Below are 19,902 nucleotides of genomic sequence, written 5' to 3' on the forward strand. Positions count from 1 at the left end.
CTTAGAGAATACAGTGCCAAGAGAAGGCACTACGATGAGATGAAGCCTAGGTGAAGCGTTTCCACTTAGACGATGGTGCCAAAGAAGGGTACAATGAGCAATTTTACGGAATTTCGCTTAATAAGGAAGGCAATAAGATAGACGCAACAGCAAGGTTGAAAGGTGACCCAATGTAACATTTGTGATATTTTAAAGTACACCCCTATCTCTACTATATTAAGCTATTATATTGTAATCTGGTGAAGAAATAAAGGACTCGTTCCACCACCTTTATACACCCTATAGCATTTAAGATTAACATTAGTATATGTAGACTTTATGTATAAGTTTCGCTTTTAGTGTTCGGGGCGAACACTTTCTAGGGGAGGGGCATGTAACATAAAGATTACACTAGGCGCCGTTACCCTAAGTTGCCCCGGTCTCCCCCAGTACAATGTTTGTGTCAGCAATATTGGCGAATTGGGGTCATGATGTGGGTATAAATACTGCACCAAAAGCACGTACAGATTACCGAACTCTGGGGTCTCCCCAGAGGGAAGTCACTGACTGATCTCCGGGTTAGTCTGGGTACGCCTATTGTGCAACTTAAAAGTGGAGCAGTAGGTGACCAAGTGCCACACCCTAGATCAGCCCTAACAAAGGAATTAGTGTGGACGCGCAGCACGAGTTGCCGTTCCAGCTTACCTCCCTTTGTTAGGCTCTTCGCGTCTTTGCCGGCTCGGTGAATGCCCTCGGACCTAAGTCTAGGGTTCATTCACCACCGCTAAAGCGTTGCCCTCCGTGTACCTTTGCCTAGAAGCCAGACCACGTCATGATCCCCGCCATCTTAGCCATCTGGGGGTAAGATTATCGTCTAGAGATTAAGGCACTATTACGTAATAAAGAGTGGGTTACCTGTGGAAACCTGGGTATTCTTCCCCCTCAACCAACCCTTAACGTGACAATATATTTACTGGTTTCACAAACAAAACAGTTTAGTGGTCGCTGTAAACCTGATGTTGCAAATGCTGCCTACTGATCGTCCTACATAATATAGCTTGTACAAACACATTATGCGGATGTTTACTATTTCTTAATGAGTTCGATTGAGCCATATTGAAAATAATTAAACACTTAAATCATGTCATGTCAATAACCTATTGTTTAAATGAAGATTAAACAGAGACATTGCTTCGATACCATTAGTTTTTAACACTCTTTAATAAAATAATTTGGATAAGAAGAAACCCTGTCAGAATTTTTATGTGCTGGAAAAAGGGCTGCCATTACACTCCAGAAAAAACATGCGTTGTCATTATTTTTAATATTAATGCAAGCGTGTTTATTCGCAATTTCCTGTGAAAGTGGTATGTATGACGAACCACCATTTCCAACTTCATATTTATTAATGTTTATTTCTAAACTGACAATTTTTGATAACGCCCATCCATTGAAATTCCTCCATTTTAGTTAAAATTAAATTTGTGATATTATCACGATACCACTGGGTCAAATTTGTACTGCCATCAATAATAAAATTTGAGGTATTAAAATATTTGAATTCAATTTTTAACTCATCCTGCCGTTTAATAATGTATTCACCATAAAATGTGCTATTTACTTTAATCATATTATATTTTTTTTAAATGTTTGAAATTCGACGCTTAAATAAACCTTCTCCATCAACAAAAAAATCTCCAATTTGCTTATGTACTAAATTAATTATTAAACCTGATCTTACGCTAAAGATACATCTAACCATTTAACTCTATCAGATTTTTTTTTTCTATTTAAACCACCACCTACGTGATTGTTTAAATGTTTAAAAAGTATCTTAAGTGTTTTAAAATGTCCTAAATTAGTTAAAAGTTTTTTGTAGACACCCACATTTTTGTCCGACCGCCGCAGCACAGTTTGCACTTGTCTAATTGAAGTTGCAATTTTTTTCAACCATGCTGCTACTTCTTCAGGTACTGGCTGAAGTACCAATATGGCGTAGGCTTTTCGGAATAACTCAAGGGTGTGTACGCTGATTTCTGCTGCAGCTCCAGTACAATCTGACATCTTCGATCTTTCTGAAATGATTAAAGCATGATTAGTATTACACCTAAATATATTTTAATTATACTTACAAATTTTCGTTATTTCCACAATTGGTGTGGGTGATAAACCACTAACCACTTTCATACCTAAAAATTTTAGGCCACATTTCAGCGGTATAAACTCCGCCAAACTGTCTTTAATGGGTGCCGTCATCCGACTAGGCAAAAACACCACGCTGTCAGACAACTCGGCCCGAACCACCTCACCAAATTTTGAACTGACCACTTTTAGGTTGTGCAAGGGATACAATTGGTTTAATTCAAGTTGTTGAAACTTGAAGACTGAGGTTTTTCAACCAAACTGCCGGATTCGTTAATTTTGGTTAGGTTCATGATTTTTTTGTTTAAGGTAGATAGGTACTTTTGTGTGTAGACTAATGTTTTCAACTCTTGTTGACTGGTTTTATATGCATTTGGGGGAGGGGGGTCTACCACATTTCCGCCTCGCTTACCACATTTCCAATGCAGGTGATAAAGGAATAAATATTGTCACGAATAGCATAGATTGCACTATGTTCCGTTACCTAGTCGGGCCCCGGTCTCCCCTAGTGCACTGTCTGAATCAGCAAGACCGGCAAATTGGGGTCACGATGTGGGTATTTAATCAGCGTCTCAAGCCATCGAAGATTACTGGTCTCTGGGTCGGTCTATCGAGCATCAGTCCGAACTTTCTAGTGCCCGGACGGCTCGATACCTTCTTGGAATCCAGGCTGAAAAGACGAGAGTTCTTACGCAACCCTGAGGTGACCGTCCGAACTCTTGAACCTATCAGTACTTGAAGTAAGTCCTTTGGGCGTGTCGGTCAAAGGGATTCCCAGCTCGTATCGAGAGGGTTTCGCTTGGCGACACTTCAAGAGGGCTTGCAGGGCCTTAAGTAAGTCCTTTGGGCGTGCCGGACATAGGGGACCCAGCTCGTATCGAGAGGGTACCGCTTGGCGGCACTTCAGAAGGCCTTACGCCCATTCCCCCACACCCACGCATCGACACACCCCCTCTCAGAAAGTGTTCCATGCGCGTCCCGCCAGCGGCGGTGCTAGCGGCCCTCCTAGTCTGGAGGTAAGATCTATTTAGTGTAATCGAAGTAATAAATAAAGACCACATACTTGAGCTACGATTGTTGTTTCTCTTCCTACGCCACCCCCAAAACGTGACATGGTGGAGGCGCCTTGTTGAATCCCGGGGCTACTGATCTCCATATCTGTGGCCAAACCAAGCCGTACGCCCTAACAGGAATGAGAAAAGCGTACAACTTGAGATCAGCAAATCCTAGCAGCCCCTCTCAACCAAGGCACAGGAGTTCAAGCGTAGGAGACCCTTGGATGCAAGAAACAGATTACCTAACCCTTACGCTTGTAAATACAAGAAGGGAAGACATTGAGCAGCCACAAGAACCAGAAAACGATCTGGAAAATACAGTGATAGAGACAGGAGCACAAGTACACCCTGAGAAAGGAGATAAAGCATTAGAAGGCAAGAAGGGGTCAAGAGAAATGGCGGACATTACAATTTCGGCGGTTGTGGGGGAAAAAACACCCGCACTACCTCAATTCATCAGCCCACCAACGTTCAACCCGGGCAGTGATTCAGCCCCTCAGTTTATCGGCACATACGAGCGAACGGCAGTGGCCAATAGCTGGAACGATGCGTTAAAAATACTATACTTTCACTCGTACCTGCAGGGCGCCGCAAACATTTGGTATAGAGAATATAAAGCAGCAAACCCTGACAGCAACTGGCAACACATTTGTCAAGCATTCAAGACTGAGTTTAGCGACGGTATCAACAGTCGCCATTTGCTTGCAAAGTTAAGGCAAAGGAAGCAAAGGGACCTGGAACAGACAAAGAATTATTTCTATGATCTAAGGGTCCTATACGAAGAATACAAAGAAAACGTGGATCTCGACGAATTCGTAGATATTTTCCAGAGTGGGCTAAAAGATATACCAAGAGCTAAATACTACTGGCTCACAAATTTTCCTAATAACCCACCTAGGAACTTGGACGAAGTCAAAAAACTTTGCATAACAATAGATAACGCTCCTGAAAAGTTCTCGACACCGCTCACTTTTAGACCGCAGCATCAAATAGAAGAACAGGCCGCTGGACCAGTAGAACAAAGACAGTCACCTTTTGGCAATCCCCGCCCTTACAGAACCCCGCCACCGCTCAGGAGAGACTATGGCACAAACCATGCCAGTAATCCAGAAAGACAGTACCAATCCACGAGGACATATGACAACAGGCTCAGGTGCTACAACTGCGGTAAAATAGGCCACTTTGCTGCTGTGTGTAGAAGTAGACAGCAGCACCCAAACTCCAGGGGGTGGCAAAACTAAGTCCCGTCACCCTCTCCACTCGGGGCCCAACGTACCATAAGATACTATACATAAATGCTGTTGTGAACGATTATTACGTACCGGCGATCATTGACACAGGTGCGGAACTAAATGTGATAAGCCATATCCTGGTCAACAAAAAACATAGGATCAGAGACCCACCCACGTTGCTTGTGACAGCTGGCGGTCAGAAAGTAAGAAGTCTAGGCGACACATTGGCATCACTGGAGCTCAGAGGCAATTACAATAAAAAATTAGAAATTAAAGCAACGATATTGGAGAATACACCACAACCCCTTATTTTGGGCATGGAGTTCTTAAGAGAAATGCAGGCAGCAATTTGCTTAATATCTAATACACTCACCCTAAATCAGGACTTGGTGTTAAGGCTCGGGGGAAAGCGAAATTCTGCACCCAAAAAAACCAGGCATAACACGAAGCTGGACAGAGGTGGTCCAGGAAATGCCGGGGTCCATCTTCAGTCTTCCGAGCAGCACTGCATGGGCCGTTGCAGTCTCTTCGGCTCCCAGTAGAGATAGAGGAGTAGGAAAAGCCATCAGGGACCATTTGGCAGATTACAACACAGAAAAACTACCCGTAGGGAGCGTGGTCAGTTTGTTTAAGAAAAACAGACATACCCTACAGATGATATTAAAAGAAGAGGGGAGCGAATATATCCCTACTCATACGCTCCAACAGTGCTGTAGGAAATTGAAAGATATATTTAAAATAAGTAAGGTGGCTATACCTAGATTGACATCCGCAAACAGCGAGTCAGATTGGGAGAAGCTTAAAGACCTTCTGTATGAGACATTCAAGGAAACAAGTGTGACGGTGCTGGTTTCAAAAAATAAAGAACCCCGACCAAGAAAAATCAAGACACAAGAAACCAGATCCTGGGACACCCTACCAAACTACATAGAGAACGGTGACCACGTGATAATTAAGTTGAAGGCAAATGAAGATTACACCCTGAAGCCAGGAGAGGAAAAAACCATCAAAACGGCACCAGAAATACCCGTGTCTACAGAAATGGTAGTAGTACAAAATGAGGGATGGCTGGTACGCAACAACCTACTATGCAACCTAGAAAGAGCCGAAGACTCTATATCATTGACCATCAAGAACTTACGGCCAACTAGAAGGGTGATTTACAAAGACACAACGGTGGCACGGCTAGAAGAGCCCAGTGGCTTGAGCACAACAGCACTCTGTACAACTCAGAGAGTAGACGAAGAAGTGGTGACATTAGAAGACCACAAACTGGACCACATTAGGGATAAGCAGTTCAAAAGGGAAGGCGAGAAAAGGGCCAACAAATGATAAGCCATTGGGGTTACTCCAGCCAATAAAAGTGGGCAAGGTATTTGATAAAGTAGGGATAGACCTACTGGGACCATTCCGGAGGAGTAACCAAGGCAAGACAACGATAGTAGTGGTGACAGACTACGCGTCAAGATACGCCATCACAGCGGCCCTGCCTAACGGGAAGGCAGGACCTGTGGCAAAGTTCCTATTAGAACGAGTAATACTAATTCACGGCGTTCCTAGAAGCATCCTCAGCGATAGAGGCAAGGTATTCCAATCCGAACTAGTGCAGGAACTACAACAGATTATGGGTCTGAAAAGCAGTTTTACAACGGCATACCACCCCTCGTGCAACGGCCTAACTGAACGCTTAAACAAAACGTTGGCAGACATGCTGTCACTATACTGCAACACAGAGCAGACAGATTGGTGCACTTATCTGCCTTTCGTGACATTTGCATACAATACGGCCAAACAAGAGACGACACGTTTTAGCCCATTTCAACTAATATTCGCAAAGAACCCCACACTCCCACTCGACGCCACCCTTTTAGAAACTGAGGACGAATCGAACACAAACGAATTACGAGAGAAAGCTTTATTGTTAAGGGCAATTGCTGTAGATAATATCCACAAAAAACAAGAGAAGGACAAGGACATTTACGACAAATATCACAGAGATGGTGAATTTGAGGTAGGAGATAGGGTGAAAATATTCATCCCAATCAGGAAAGTGGGAAAAAGTGAGAAACTGCTGCTACGATGGTTCGGACCCTACAGAATAATAAAGAAACTCAGTGAAGTTAACTATGAAGTAAAACAGGAAAAAGGAAAAAAAAAAACGGATGTAGTGCACATAGGGAGGATTTTACCATTTTACGATGAATGGACTTTGGGGGATATATCCGATGTGGATTCAGACGTAGAAAGCAAGGAAGTTGAACAATAAAATAAGTTGTAAGGGTAACATTTTGCATAAGTAGGGTGCAAACTCAGTATATTTCATAAAGCTTACATAGTCTAAACAATTATTGAAGTAGGTTGACGAATCAATACGCCCTCTCCCGCCAGGACAGCACAACCTAGAGCGACCATCCCGCGTACTTCGAAGGTGACAAGGAAAGTCAGTCCAAAGGGGCGCCACCACCCGCGAAGTGAGTAACGGGTGCTCTGGCGCACAGGAAGGCAAGACGAAGCGGGACAAGGCCGCCCTCCACGAAGGAGCGACGGATTGCAGGAGAACCGCATGGGAGACAACAAGAGGAGCGTAATAAACTTGAGTTACGAATGGTCACACATTGTAAATAAAGCCATGGGGCACGTAGGTTATACAATTAAGTTAGGGTTAAGTGTCCGGGGCGAACACTTTTCAGAGGGGGGAGATGTCACGAATAGCATAGATTGCACTATGTTCCGTTACCTAGTCGGGCCCCGGTCTCCCCTAGTGCACTGTCTGAATCAGCAAGACCGGCAAATTGGGGTCACGATGTGGGTATTTAATCAGCGTCTCAAGCCATCGAAGATTACTGGTCTCTGGGTCGGTCTATCGAGCATCAGTCCGAACTTTCTAGTGCCCGGACGGCTCGATACCTTCTTGGAATCCAGGCTGAAAAGACGAGAGTTCTTACGCAACCCTGAGGTGACCGTCCGAACTCTTGAACCTATCAGTACTTGAAGTAAGTCCTTTGGGCGTGTCGGTCAAAGGGATTCCCAGCTCGTATCGAGAGGGTTTCGCTTGGCGACACTTCAAGAGGGCTTGCAGGGCCTTAAGTAAGTCCTTTGGGCGTGCCGGACATAGGGGACCCAGCTTGTATCGAGAGGGTACCGCTTGGCGGCACTTCAGAAGGCCTTACGCCCATTCCCCCACACCCACGCATCGACACACCCCCTCTCAGAAAGTGTTCCATGCGCGTCCCGCCAGCGGCGGTGCTAGCGGCCCTCCTAGTCTGGAGGTAAGATCTATTTAGTGTAATCGAAGTAATAAATAAAGACCACATACTTGAGCTACGATTGTTGTTTCTCTTCCTACGCCACCCCCAAAACGTGACAATATTGTCACGAATGGAAAATCCATTAATTCAAAAGATGGACTTATTGACTTAAAAACATAAGAGTATTCGAGGATTGCGAAATATTAAAGGCACGAGGCAAGGTCACACCATGATGCACCGAGTGCATCATATCGGTGATGAGTCACCACCACCTGCTTTACAGAAATGTGAAAAACAAGCGACAATAACAAACTACGTCAGCCGATCAATCTATATAAAATACGCCGTATAAAATACGCCGATTTCAGCAGTGTAAGATAAGTGTGAACCAATCGACAGTAGTGCGACCAGCTGACCCAAGAAGTCGAAATGTCGACTCTCCTCGAGAAAAGATCAAGTTAAGTAGTCCGTTCTCCGAAGTTGTTCCAACGCGAAAGTGACTAAGCCAGCCGCCAGAAAATGCTAAGTCCTCAGCTTATGAGTCTATGTAAGTACAATTGTTTAATTGTCAACTTTTAGTGTGTTTATGACCGTATTGTGCAGACCCATTTGTGTATACTGTTATGATGAAACCTCACGTTAATGAGATTTCAACATTTTTTAATTAGATAGCTCAAGGTCGTGGATTAATTGCATGAGCTCATAACTAGCTATAGATGAACACACTTGGATATACTGCAGGAAATCAAACGAACCACTTGTTGTATATGTACACGTGTATATTACAAATTAAAAAACAAAACTACAACATTTACAACTTTACAAAAATTTACAAAATTTACAAAAGTTGCCGAGAAACAAATTATCAAAGGAATTTAAATTAAAATAAAAGAAAACAAAATTGAAGTTAAATTTAAAACAAATGAAAAAAAAAAACAAGAAAAGTTAAATTTGAAATTTAAAAAAAAAACAGGAAAAGTTTTCCCAGTGCCAAACTGTCTCTAACTGCCCGTACCAGTTCTTAAGACGATGTTTGGGTCCTGGAACCTCCAGTATCCTCTTCCCAGTAGTCAGTAGTGGCCACCGCTGATTTCCAGGTAGGAAATGGGGTCCAGAGGGGGGAAATGGGGTGACAGGTACCTAAGGCAGAAAACAGCAGAACACCAGGGAAAACGAACAAACAGCTTCAACACTTGATCCGGCAACCAAAAAGGTGACCAGAGGTGATGACAAGTGTTGAAGTTGTTTAGAGCAAACTAATATAACTAAAAAAAAAAAATAAAATAAAATTGAATAAAACTAAATCAAGTGAGGAATTGTGGTGGTTCGACTCTGACCTTTCGAAACTTTGTGGCCGGTGATCGGCTTTTCCAACACGTGGGTTGGTCCGGAAAACTCTGGACAAAGCAGTCCCGGTCAGGCTGATTCAATCCCCGATTGAAATGTTCTTTGCTCGGGAAAACCCTTAGATCTCTGGTCAGGAAACCCTTGGATCTCTGGTCGGATAGCCCTTGAAACTCCGGTCGGAAAGGTCTTTGAATCTCCGGTTAGAAAAGTCTCTGAATCTCCGGTTGGAAAAGTCCCTGAATCTCCGGTTGGGCCGAACACAATACTGTAATTCGGCCAGATGTTTACGGATTAAAAATTCAAATTCACACACGCCCCACACCGCTCAGAAAAAAGTCAGATGTCGGCAGTTCGGGTGCTGTAGTGGTAAAGAGACCGATATCACAAAGTGGGGTGATTAAATAGGCACATGGCACCTGACACAAAGAAACACGACCACAAACCGACGCTTCCCCGACAAAAATCGAAACCAATCACGTGACTACGGCACCTGATAACTTATCAGGTCACGCACCCACATTTACAACAAAATGTGCACAAAGTGCAATTGGAGGATTTAAGCGATCGGAATCGGTCTACTAGTGTAACTAGGCCCACGGACATTAAAAACACAAATCAAACGAGTTAACGGACGAAAACGCTATTTCGTACGTAACACACTCCCCTAAGTAACCAAAAAAAAATCACAGCTATGAAGTAGCTCTGAAGAGGAGAAAAAAAACACAAGGTACACAACAAAGCACAGACAAAGAAAGTCAAATCCGGTAAAGGTCACAATCAGGTAAATTGTCAAAACTGACAAGACAAAATAGAGGATAGGAAAAAAAAATAAATGAAATTCCCTACATGTACGCAAGATTAAACATTAACGCATACAAGTTGCGGGGAAAAACAATTGACACAATCGAGCAAAAGAAAAATTGACTCCCTGACACTCCTAAATCGTCCCAAGAACCCTGACCACACGGTAACACTCGTTCCTGAACAAAAAACTAAGAGGAGTATCCAAAACGGGAAAAATCAATAAAGTCACAATTGAGGAAAAATATACTCCCTGACACTCCCAAATCATTCCAGGAACCCTGACCACACGGTAACACTCATTCCAGACCAGAACAAACAAATAAAGGGGAGTATCCAAAGCGGGAAAATCAATCAATTAAAGTCACAATCGAGAAAAATTAAATCCAATAATAAACAAGTCAAATTAAATTAAATTAAAAATGATACACGATGTTAAAATGTGTTATTCTGGGTAATACGGTATCCACAGAATCTTTCAATTAAACAATTGAGTATATAAGTACCCGCCACTGTCCCTTAATAATGACACTTATTGAAAAAGATGTTAGGTAACAAATGTCATTATCACCAAAACAAGAAAACAAAAACTTGTTCATTATGGATTCAATCAATTAGAAAACATACGACCGACTCAATTCGTGTACACCTATTAAACCGACGGAATTGCATACAAAGTTAGAGTCAATCCTAATAAAAACTAAATCTCAATAATCAGTCAGACGAATGAGCATCAGAATGCTCAGACTCGTCACTTAAAGTCACATCCGGTTTAATGTCGGATACATGCCAATCTCCCAAATTATTTCCATCCCTGTCAACCAAACGGTATACTAAATTAGAGAGGACTTTAGAAATAGTACACGGAATGTACCTAGGTGCCAACTTGGCAGCAAAACCGTCTACTGCTTTAGATAAAACATAATTTTTCTTCCAGACCTGAACTCCAACATGATACTTAACATCTCTCTTTCGAAAATCATAACGTTGTTTACTTTGAATGTAAGATTTATGAAGTCGTTTCCGAACTTCTTCATAGATGATAGTTGTGTGCAACATCTGGTGACATCTGTACTCAACTCTATGAGTTAGAAAGTACAGATGGCGTTCCAAAATCTAGGAACAGCACCATTAATGCCGCATCATTCGGTAAACACCGATCTGATTGGTTGAAAATGGTGAGGTTTTGTTTTTTGTTTATCAATCCCAATCCTCTGACCGGTTTCGCCGTATTACGGCTCATCAGAGAGGCTATAGGGCTTGATAACCAAAGAACAAAACCTTCGTTCCAGTATAGTCAACTGGATGCCAGAAATGATAGTTGTGTGCAACATCTGGTGACATCTGTACTCAACTCTATGAGTTAGAAAGTACAGATGGCGTTCCAAAATCTAGGCGAAACCGGTCAGAGGATTGGGATTGATAAACAAAAAACAAAACCTCACCATTTTCAACCAATCAGATCGGTGTTTACCGAATGATGCGGCATTAATGGTGCTGTTCCTAGATTTTGGAACGCCATCTGTACTTTCTAACTCATAGAGTTGAGTACAGATGTCACCAGATGTTGCACACAACTATCATTTCTGGCATCCAGTTGACTATACTGGAACGAAGGTTTTGTTCTTTGGTTATCAAGCCCTATAGCCTCTCTGATGAGCCGTAATACGGCGAAACCGGTCAGAGGATTGGGATTGATAAACAAAAAACAAAACCTCACCATTTTCTTCATAGATGTTAGGTAATTCCTGAACTGTATTGGGGTTATGCACTTTATCAGAAATTTCCACCTTATTGTTAGCATTATCACTAATTAAACCATAAAATGAACCATCAACAGGTATATTCCTGCCAAAGTTTAAAAATGCAGGAGAGAAACCAGTAATTTCATGTTTAGCCAGTCTAATAGCCTGGGCAACTTGGAAAATAGATTTATCCCAATCCCTGTGATTTTCATGAATGTAGGATCTTATTGCAGTGATTATCACTTGGTTGACTCTTTCAGTATGGTTCACTTGTGCATGATATCTAGCGTTATACCAAATTTTCTGGACATTATACTTAGTCATGAGATTTTTAAAATCCTTGCTAGTAAACTGATTACCATTGTCACAAGAGAAAATTTGGCAAACCCCAAACAAAAGAAAGACTTGATTTTCTATGAACTTAACTATGGCCTTAGAAGTCGCCTTCGCCATAGGGTGCACAAGTACAAATTTAGTGAACCAATCCACCACAACAAGAACGTACTGGTTTTCCGATTTCGATCTTGGATAAGGACCAATAAGATCAGCTGACAATAACTGGAAAGGAAAATTAACATTTCGGTATTGACCCATAAGACCTGCCTGGGGTAAATGACTAGATTTACTAGCAGCGCAAATAGTACATTTTCTAACATAACGGTAAACAGAATCTCGCATATTTGCCCAATAATACAGTTCAGAAACCCTAGACAACGTTTTAGAGATGCCTAAATGACCGGCTGTTTCATGATCGTGAAACTTTTCAAGAATTTCCTGTCTATGAGCCGTAGGTACAACAATTTTCCAATTGGAAACATTGCCATCCAAGTTGTACTTAGAAAATACATGTTTATAAAGACAGTTATTTTTCACCTTAAAAGTCGGAAATTTATCAGGTGATTCTTGAACTTTCACTAACATGTCACGATACCATTTATCCAAAATTAGATTGGTCAAATTTAAAACTGCAACATCTTCCAAACTTCTCGAAAGAGCATCAGCTACAGTATTGGCAACACCCTTTCTATGCACGATATTAAATGAATACTGAGATAACTTAACAATCCATCTAGCTATACGAGCAGAAGGATTTTTCATGTTATTCAACCAAACTAAAGAGGAATGATCAGTATGGACCGTAAAATGTGTCCCTTCCAAATAATATCGGAATTTTTCAATGCCAAACAAAACAGCTAACAATTCCTTTTCAGTGGTTGTATATTTACGTTGACATTTGTTCAAAGTTCTACTCGCATAGGCAATAGGGGGTTCCAAACCGTCCTCCTCTTGATACAACACACAGCCAACTCCTGTGTCAGAAGCATCACACATTAAACTAAAAGGCTTGGTATAATCAGGACTGGCAAGAACAGGAGCAGTAGTAGCCTAGCAGTAGTGCCTCTTTAATTTTAGCAAAAGCAATGTTTGCTTCAGGGGTCCAAACAATAGGTTGACCTTTTTTACGCCCTTTCAAAAGATCTGTAATTGGACTACATAGGGACGAAAAATCCTTAAGAAACCTACGATAATAACCTATCAAACCGACAAGTCTACGAATTTGCGTAGTATTTTTAGGAACAGGGTAATCCAAAATAGCAGAAACTTTATCAGGGTTGGTCCTAAGCCCATCACGATCAACAATATAACCTAAAAATTTGAGAGACGACCTACAAAATTGACTTTTGTCCAAATTAATAGTCAAACCAGCATCCTTAAGACGCATAAATAGTTTTTTCAAAATCTCACAGTGTGTGTCAAAGTCAGGTGTGACAATAATAATGTCATCAAGATAATAAAATACATAAGGCTCTAAAGCCGGTCCTATAACCATGTCCATTAATCGACACATACCTTGGGCACTCATCAATCCAAAAGGTAAAACTTTATAATGGAAAAGCACTCTACCATGCACTGCAAAAGCGGTTTTCTCTTTTGAAGTGTCATCAAGTGGAATTTGATGAAAAGCTTGCTTTAAATCAATTGAAGACAGGAATTTCGCATCTCGAACCTTGGTGACAATAGAATCAATAAGAGGCATTGGATATGCACTAGGAATACTAACACAGTTAAGCTTCCGGGCATCCAAGCACACTCTAAATGAGCCATCACTTTTTTTGCCAAGCCACATAGGCGAACACCAAGGTGAATTAGAAGGTTCTATTATACCAAGCTCCAGCATTTCATCCACCTGCTCGTTAAGACACTTTTGCATTGCATATGATAATGGGTATTGTCTCTGTTTGACAGGCTTTTCATTACCGGTGTTAATGGTACCTTTAATTAAATGGGTTAAACCCAATTTATTTTTTGGTGCTATAGTTTTATACAGATCCTTGATCTTATTAAGTTCTTCAGTCTGTGTCAAAGTTAACTCTTCAGAAGACTGAATCTTATTTATAACAGACACTGAATTAAAGATTGATTGATATGACAGGTTTCTAAAATTTAACTGAATATTAAATGCTTTAAGAAAATCAATGCCCAAAATCAACTCATGTTTTAAAGAAGGAATAACTAAAATTTTCAAAAGTCTGGTAACATTACCTAAAGTTATAGGAGCCCAAAAATAACCTGACACACTCTGTAAGTTTCCGTCAGCAGTAGTGACGTGAAATGACGAATCTTCGGTCAAACATAAGTCTACGTCTTTAAGTATCTGCAGACCATCAAAACCCAAAATAGAGATAGAACTACCACTATCTATCAAAGCCAAAAACGAACAATCAGAAATTCTAACATTTAAATATGGACGGTCATCAAACGATTTTTTAGCACAAACAGGGTTAACGGAAATTTTCGTGGACAAAGACAACGCACCGCACCGTCTTCAGTAACTTGACTATCACCAACAATAGGAACTTTTTCAGACATAAAAAATTTCACTTGGTCCAACCATTTATGCCAATCCAAAAGATTAGTCACTACTGACTGTCTTTTTTGTTCTCTTCCTTTTGAGAATTTTTTGTCGACCTGACAGAAGGATTGTTGGTCTTCCTGCCAGGTCTTGTGACGTTTTTTGAACAATTAGGACAGTTGGACTTCGTTCTTTACCACAACTGTAGCAATACAGACTCCTTTCGGCAGTACATTCAGTGTTTATATGACCACGTTTCCTACAATTCCAACAAACCACACTGGAGGAAACAGAACTAATATTTCCAGAAAAGCCTGGCCTACTAAGATCAGGTTCCATTAAATTACCTCTATGTGTAGTTGGTCGGTATTGATTGGAAACATAGAGACTGTTCTCTATTCGTTTACACAAAGAAGTCAAGTCACTAACAGCGGTTATGTCATGCAATGCCAAAGTCCTAACATAATCCGGCATTAAATTTTCTCTGATAATGTCTACAACTTCTTTTTCAGAAGGAGCCTCAGTTAATCGATTATAAAGACCCTCCATAGAACTAATAAATAAACAAACTGGTTCTTTAGGGTTTTGTTTCCTAGCTTTGATTTCTTCTAATAAGTTTCTATCATAGTGGTCACGCAAAAAAGTCTCTTTTAATTTACCCACTAAATCATCCCAATCAATAAAACGCCCCTTTTTAAGATGATTATACCACCAAGTCCAAGCTTGTGAATCAAAAAGGTCTCCAGCAGAAGCAAAAACCTCATCTGTTGAACAGCCACGAGACATTCTAAAGGTTTCTACCTTTTCAAGAAAAGCCATTAATGAACCCTCGCCAGTAAACTTTTGCAGTCCCCATTTATGTACAGGCACAGACTTGCTAACAACCTGACTAACTGCATTAGCATTAAAACTGACAGAACCCAAATTTGGGTCGAGAGGAGTCGAAGCAGCTGGAAAAACTTTAGCATCGAGATCACCACAAATGTTTTTGTATGAAGGATCACTGGATGTACCGGTAAAACCTACTATTTTAACCTTAATTGATGCAATAGATCACACCAGCTCTTGTTCATCAAAATCAAATTCAAATGGGTTCGACACTTGACAAATACTACGATTGGCATTTTATTAAGCCAACAGTCCCCTCAAAATTTTACGTCTCTGATCAACAGTACCCAATGGCTTAATAGATCTGATGGAAATTTCATAATCTAGCTCATGGGCTTGCAAGGCATTAATTTGGAGAGCCATTATTAAAATTTCTAGTTTAACCCCAAAAACTAAATAAACACAAGTGATATATAAATTTTACAGCTAAAGTGCAACAAAAACAACTGACTTGGACAACAATCAAAAACTTGATCACTACCTGTGATCCAAGTTACTCAAAACTGATCAAATAAATCAGTCAATCAATGATTAAACACTTAATCAAATTAAGGGAAATTAAAACTGTCCAAATCAGTACAAATAAAATCTCTACCAAAAGAGAAAATTAATTCGCACTTTTAACTGCAAAACCGAACCACAATGTTATAGGTAAAACTACAAAAAAACTTAAGATAACGGGGCAAACCTAAAACTTCGGTCTAAAAATAGATTGGCACGGTCACAAGCAAAGCAAAAGGGCAAAAGGTAAAAATTCAACGATAGTACGATAAACCAACAATTCCAAACTTGACACTCTTTAATTCAAGAATAAATATCTTAAACTATCAACACGTCTGGCACCGTGAAAAAACTAAGTAAATATTGTAGCCATGCAAAAATACACATGCACAAACAAGGCAGTCTGATAACCCACAATCCAAGCGTGCTCAATCCACTAAAAATCAAAAAGGCCCTTCACGTTAATGAGATTTCAACATTTTGAAATTAGATAGCTCAGGGTATCTATAAATGAACACACTTGGATATTTTGCAGGAAATCAAACAAACCGTTAGTTGTATATGTACACGTGTATATTACAAATTAAAAACAAAACTACAATATTTACAACTTACAGAATATTTACAAAATTTACAAAAGTTGCCACAAAAAGGTTGAAAACAAAAAGAAAGTTAGATTTTAAACAAAGGGAAAAAAAAACAGGAAAAGTTTTCCCAGTGCCAAACTGTAACTGACTGCTAACAGGCTGACTGCCCTTACCAGTTGTCAAAGACGATGTTTGGGTCCTGGAACCTCCAGTATCCTTTTCCCAGTAGTCAGTAGTGGTCACCGCTGATTTCCAGGTAGGAAATGGGGTCCAGAGACTGGTGACAGGTACCTAAGGCAGAAAACAGCAGAACACCAGGGAAAACGAACAAACAGCTTCAACACTTGTTCCGGCAACCAAAAAGGTGACCAGAGGTGATGACAAGTGTTGAGGTTGTTTAAAGCAAAACTAATATAAACTAAAAAGAAATAAAATAAAATTAAATAAAACTAAATCAAGTGAGGAATTGTGGGGGTTCGACTCTGACCTTCCGAAACTCTGTGGCCGGTGGTCGGCTCTTCCAACACGTGAGTTGGTCCGGAAAACTCTGGACAGAGCAGTCCCGGTCAGGCTGATTCAATCCCCTATTGAAATGTTCTTTGGTCGGGAAAACCCTTAGATCTTTGGTCAGAAAACCCTTGGATCTCTGGTCGGAAAGCCCTTGAAATTCCGGTCGGAAAGTCTTTGGATCTCCGATTGGAAAAGTCTTTGAATCTCCGGTTGGAAAAGTCTCTGAATCTCCGGTTGGAAAAGTCTCTGAATCTCCGGTTGGAAAAGTCTTTGAATCACCGGTTGGAAAAGTCTCTGAATCTCCGGCTGGAAAAGTCTTTGAATCTCCGGTTCGAAAAGTCTTTGAATCACCGGTTGGAAAAGTCTCTGAATCTCCGGTTGGAAAAGTCTCTGAATCTCCGGTTGGAAAAGTCTTTGAATCACCGGTTGGAAAAGTCTCTGAATCTCCGGTTGGAAAAGTCTCTGAATCTCCGGTTGGAAAGTCTTTGAATCTCCGGTTGGGCCAAACACAATGCTGTGTTGGAAAATTGGGCCGATACAAAATAATTCAAAAGAACTAACAACAAAACCAATTTACCTGTAATTCGGCCAGATGATCACGGATTAAAAATTTAAAATCACACACGCGCCACACGGCTCAGAAAAAAGTTCAGATGTCGTCAGTTCGGGTGCTGTAGTGGTAAAGAGACCGATATCACAAAGTGGGGTAAAATAGGCCACATGGCACCTGACACAAAGAAACACGACCACAAACCGACGCTTCCCCGACAAAAATCGAAACTAATCACGTGACTAAGGCACCTGATAACTTATCAGGTCACGCATCCACATTTACAACAAAATGTGCACAAAGTGCAATTGGAGGATTTAAGCGATCGGAATCGGTCTACTAGTGTAACTAGGCCCACGGACATTAAAAACACAAACCAAACGAGGTACGGACGAAAACTCTATTTCGTACGTAACAGTTTATCTCGAAAAAATTGGAAAGAAACAGAACGCAGACTGCTGGTTCTGCGGAGAACGGGATACTCCTGAACATACAGTGTTTTTATGCGGCAAGGTCAACGATCTAAGGAGGATCACAAATATTGAGTGTGGCGTAACGCTAACTAAAGAAAACATTAGCAGCGTAATGACGGAGAGCGAACACAACTGGCAATTAGTCACATCAATGTTGGAAACAGTAATGAAGAGCAAAGTCAAAGAAGAGTAACGCCTGGAAGGCATGAGATAAGCGGGATTCCCCCGAAGTATTGCTGGAAGGCGGTTCCGGGGAAGGGTGGCAGAGGGCTCCGCCCCCACCAGCGAAGTTTTTTAGTGGGTCGGCACTACATCGCCACCCCCACACTACCTGGCGATGGGGATTACTAACAACGATCCCCCCGGTGCCTGTTTGCAGGTTTTTCTTCGCTATAAAAAAAAAAAAAGGTTAAGTTAGGTTAGGTTAGGTTAGTTTAGGTTAGAATAGGTTGAAGTTCCAATCGAGACACCGTGCGGGTCGGACGTGATTTCGCGTCGCTCCGAAAACGTGCCTTGTTTAATTTAAAAAATAGTGAAACTTCACAAAGTGAGTTTTAAAAAAATTAAAATTGAAAATTGGGAGGATCGCGGATCGGATTTCGGAACATAAGGCCCTAATCTGGTTAAGGACTGGCGTACGTTAATTTGCTGAATCGAGTAGGTAAATCATACGCTAGCATTCTGGATGACAAACGCGGAGACAGGGCCAACACCAGCGACTTGGAAGGATTTCCAGGGAAGAAGGCAACCCCTGGAAGTGCACACCCGGCTCAAAAAAGCCGGCACGATTACAATTACAGAGACAGGGCCAACACCAGCGACGACGAAGAACTAATGCCCTGGCGATCCATGACCCCGAAATTGAGCACAACCACGTCCCCACCGTGGTCAAACAAAACTTAAAACCCAAAATCGAAAGATTCCGTGACCCCAAGCAAAGTGGCGTGCGTCGACTTGTGCTGGGACGACGACGAAGGGTAATCCATCAAAAAAAGAAAGAGGGAAATAAATGACAAGATGACAACTCTAGTACTACAAAGGACGACACCGAGTTTCAAACAGAAGAAAAAGCCAAATTAAAAAAACTAAAACAGCTCATCAAATCTCTGGATGAAACTACAAGGGAACTGTCCAAAATCGTGGCCAACAACCAAAATACTAAAAAATAAATTAAAGAGACCGTCTCTAAACTTAGAACCAAGTGCAGCTTGATGAACACCAACGACATGTGTGGACTCTCATAAACGGCCTCCGTATTGGAGAACTAAACGAAGACAGAAACACTTCCACTATAGACAGCTCAACTCAGACCGACACAAACACCACCACAAAACACATCCAACCGACCCGGACAACAACCACAACACCATCCTGTCTCAACTGCGGAAATCAGAGCAAATCGAGGACATCGTCAAGGTTATCAACCTAAAATGGAACAACAACTGCTACGTTAAAACAAGCCATGAGACGGGAAACCCGCTCTCCACAGAACTTAATACAATAGTTATCGCCGACTCAGGAAACCAACCAACGCAAAATTGGATAAAAAAAGGACTGAGTAACTTATACCCCCAAATAAAAAGCCTTCTGGAGGCCGGAAGACCTGCAGAAGGTAAGTCTATCTGCATAGACACTACTGTAATGACCGACGAGGCCGATGATACAAACAAGAGAAAATCCATATACATACTAGGCGCAAAAAACCCAGAAACTGGAAATGACACCGAGGAATTCATAAAAAGCTGGTCAAACCTACTTCAAGGAGTGAGAAAAGGACAGCAAAAAGGAAATAATAAAATAGTACTGTACAATACCTCCGGGGTTGACATTGTAAAAATCAGAAAACAAAGAAGAAGAGAAGAAGAAAAAGTCCTGCAAGATCAAAATCATCACGGACAATTCAACAACGTATAACAAACCTACAAAAAACGCATCCAAACTCTACAACGCTTCCCAAACAGACAGAGTAAAAATAAGGAGATTAGCAGAA

At 41.2% G+C, this 19,902-nt stretch overlaps 1 long non-coding RNA gene across 1 annotated transcript; it reads right to left on the reverse strand.

Annotated features, from left to right (window-relative positions):
* Window positions 1-8,414: 8,414 nt before the first annotated feature.
* LOC145736538 (uncharacterized) lies at window positions 8,415-17,567 on the reverse strand. The gene is made up of 2 exons (XR_014180000.1): window positions 17,467-17,567; window positions 8,415-9,268 (listed from the first exon to the last, which is right to left on the reverse strand). It is a non-coding gene; the product is annotated as an uncharacterized LOC145736538 (long non-coding RNA).
* Window positions 17,568-19,902: the final 2,335 nt, after the last annotated feature.

The sequence above is a fragment of the Ips typographus genome, linkage group LG12 (genome assembly GCF_016097725.1).
Source record: "Ips typographus isolate SLU linkage group LG12, UJ_Ityp_2.0, whole genome shotgun sequence".
NCBI classification, from domain to species: domain Eukaryota; kingdom Metazoa; phylum Arthropoda; class Insecta; order Coleoptera; family Curculionidae; genus Ips; species Ips typographus.